The sequence below is a fragment of the Bidens hawaiensis genome, unplaced genomic scaffold (assembly GCF_021521415.1).
Source record: "Bidens hawaiensis isolate Kalapana, Puna unplaced genomic scaffold, B.hawaiensis_p1.1 tig00078810_1, whole genome shotgun sequence".
In the NCBI taxonomy this organism is placed as follows: Eukaryota; Viridiplantae; Streptophyta; class Magnoliopsida; order Asterales; family Asteraceae; genus Bidens; species Bidens hawaiensis.
The window spans coordinates 22,851-26,016 of record NW_027503493.1 but is presented as its reverse complement, the minus strand read 5'-3'; the positions used below and the strand labels follow the sequence as shown (position 1 = coordinate 26,016).

Below are 3,166 nucleotides of genomic sequence, written 5' to 3'. Positions count from 1 at the left end.
AAGTATGGTCGTTAAATCTATTTGTGTGCCCCTCACGTGAGGGGCAGTTTTGTCCTTTTTTCTCCAAATACACCCCTGCCACTTGGGTGAGGGGGCTTGCGAATTAGGGCTGAGTTTTATTTTGGGAGAAAAGGGACAATACGGACTCCGATCAAGTGAGGGGCACACTGATGGGTTTAACGACCATACTTAACGGGGTTAATGAATTCGGATTTAATTGCAAGTGAAATGAAACCACATAGACGAAATTCACAAATTTGAAACTATTGGATTAAAATCACAGATTTGAAAAAACCACATAGATAAAAACCACATTTTACTCTTTGTTTTAATAATATTAGTGTGTGATTAGAATTTGGGTGTGACGTAAATCAGTATTTTGTTTTAACATTTATACTTGATATCAAATTGCTAGCATCTCTTATTTTATGCATATATTTTCAATATCTAGGGCTTATTTTTCAAACATATATGGGTATAGGTTTAGAGTTAAACTGTTAAGGACTATGATGGCTAGGGTGGTCCACGAGTCTCCTCAACTAGACTTCATTCAACAAGGTCATTTATCAGCTACATGGTAAGGACTATATATGATGGCTAGGGTGGTTGACCATGGTACTGATGAACATGACTCTTTCAGGCTAGAGAATGTTTAACATTATCTTTTTGTATTAAAACTTTCTATTATGTTATAAATTGTATGTTCTTCTCATTGTTCAAATTTCTGGCTTAACTATCTTAATTATACCTTCTCAGTATGTATAAGACTTGCAGTTTTAGTTCCCAAAAAAAAAGATCTAGTTAATAATCAACAAAATAGCGTGACAATCGAGGAAGTGAATATACCTGCATGATCTCCTGAGATGTTTGTTGTAGTTCTCCATCGTTCTTGGATTGCAGCACCCCACGCCTTTCTAGCACTTGATTAATACTTTTGAAACAAAAAAAGAATTGCTGTTATGAAGGAGGTAGCTTACTAATAAACTAAATACTTGCACAATCTAAAGTTCAAACGATTAATTCAAAGAGAATAACAAGAACGAATATGCAAGTACACAATAAAAACTTGTACCTAACTTAGATCAAAGACCTTCCTTACATAGAAAACGAACAATCACTACGTTTTAGTTGAGGGTTGACATTTGGCGGTTATAGCTATTAGAAGTTGTTATACTAACAAAAAACCCTTAGCAAAAGACTCCATCAAGTACCATTAATAATGGCCGATACTCACCAAAGATTATCGATTGCCACTTATGATCATCTTGCCACTAATAGATGAAATTGCAATTGATCAGTAGTAATAGTGAGTAGTGACTTACTACTAATTGTTTCCAGTGAGATTCAACTACCACTGATGATCAAATTACATACAAATTTTTAATCAATTATGCAAATATGAATTAACTTCCAGTGCCATTTCAATCTGAAGCAACTGATTGTTACCATGATAACAATCCATTATTGACTTTGGTTTAACATATACTATGCTCTTAATTATATGCTTAGTTAGTAGTTGAAACCCTAGCTTCAATTAAGAAAATCTTGATAAAATACACTATCATATAGTGAGAAATTTCTAAGGCAATGACTGTTTCAACTTAAAATATCGACTGGAACATTGTAAATAGATCTAGAAGTACACATGAATCTATCATACATCACCTATATGCACACACACACAAATGTTCCTGAAGATTGATCATATCTTTGATGATTCACTTTTCCAGCAACTAGTGCTTTTAAACATCTCCATGTCCTTTTTTTTATCATATATATTTAATTTGGTTACAAATGATATATTTCCTCTTTCAGAAACACCTACCTGTTACTTGTTTAGCCATTTAAAGTCATAAAACATGCCTATATCTAATATCTCATTATTTCTAAGTTAATTTCTACATACAACATATTTGTCATAAAGTTCACCAAAGATTTTATCCCATTTAACATTCAAAGTTCAAACTACACTTACTAGATCTACTCCTACATATTGCTAATTTAACATCAAACAATTCACACACACACACACATATATATATATATATATATATGTATAAATATATATATATATATATATATATAGAGAGAGAGAGAGAGACCTTGAGGGAGAGTGAAAGAGTTTTCCGGTGGCGGAAAAGACGATAAGGGCGACATCAACATCACAAAGGGTAGACAACTCATGAGCCTTCTTGAAAAGGCCTCTTCTCCTCTTTGAGAAGGTTACTTGCCTTGCTGCTAAATTCTCTATCTTTCTGATCTGAGTTTTCTGTCTCACCATCCTCATGGATCTACTTTTAGTTGTAATTAATTACCTTCAAAACAAAAATGTAACCTAGAAACATTAATAAAACATTAAGATCCAAAACCATATATAATTAAATAGCTATAAACTCAAAAAATTAATAGTGAAAGCAAGAGACCCTTTGCTGAACTAGAAGAAAACTGGTATTGCAAGAAATTAGCCCTAGCTGGGACACAATAATGTCAAAATAGGAAAGCATGCGCCTTGGCAAAAGAAGAACATACTAAGAAAAGAAATGAAAGGCATATATTCACTACTGACCAAGTGGGGTACAATTAGTATATTATGTATTCTTGATCGTTTCCATATAAGTGCTCACATACATTTCTCTTTTTTTTTCTTTTTATTTTAAGTTAATATTAACTTTAGTGCTCATAATGATAAAAAGTCAATAGACTTTATCTTTTTAATTTGTTTCATGCCTTAAATATCTTTATAGTGTGTGTGTTAATGTTAAGAGTAGAGTTTATTAGTTTTTAGAACAAGTATCCGAGTTAGATATATGTTCTTAATTAAGGTTTGTTTCTCTTTTCTCTTCTTCTATATATTGAGAGTTTCCTATCCATTTGTAATTACACAATTTAGTTTCAAGGGTATCAAAGCTAAGGTGCACGGTATAAACCCTAACTATCATCGTATTAAGAACTAAAACCCTAGTCGTTAAGACTATAAACGAACCAACGTTAAGCAAACAGTTCGTAAACCGTTTGGCCGGAAGTTCGTTTACGTTTGGTCTTATAAGAAATGAACGAACACAATCAATAAATTTTGTTTGTTTAGTTAAATGAACAAACGTGAACAGAGGTTGTGTTTGTTCATCTGTGTTCGTTAACGTTCGGTAGCGTGTTCATATATGTTCGT

At 32.5% G+C, this 3,166-nt stretch overlaps 1 long non-coding RNA gene across 2 annotated transcripts; it reads right to left on the bottom strand.

Moving 5' to 3' along the window:
• Positions 1-846: 846 nt before the first annotated feature.
• LOC143607003 (uncharacterized) lies at positions 847-2,699 on the bottom strand. 2 transcript variants are annotated; one of them, XR_013148855.1, is made up of 3 exons: positions 2,424-2,699; positions 2,103-2,335; positions 847-931 (listed from the first exon to the last, which is right to left on the bottom strand). It is a non-coding gene; the product is annotated as an uncharacterized LOC143607003 (long non-coding RNA). The 2 variants fall into 2 exon arrangements; XR_013148854.1 differs by having other exon boundaries at positions 2,103-2,315; positions 2,424-2,698.
• Positions 2,700-3,166: the final 467 nt, after the last annotated feature.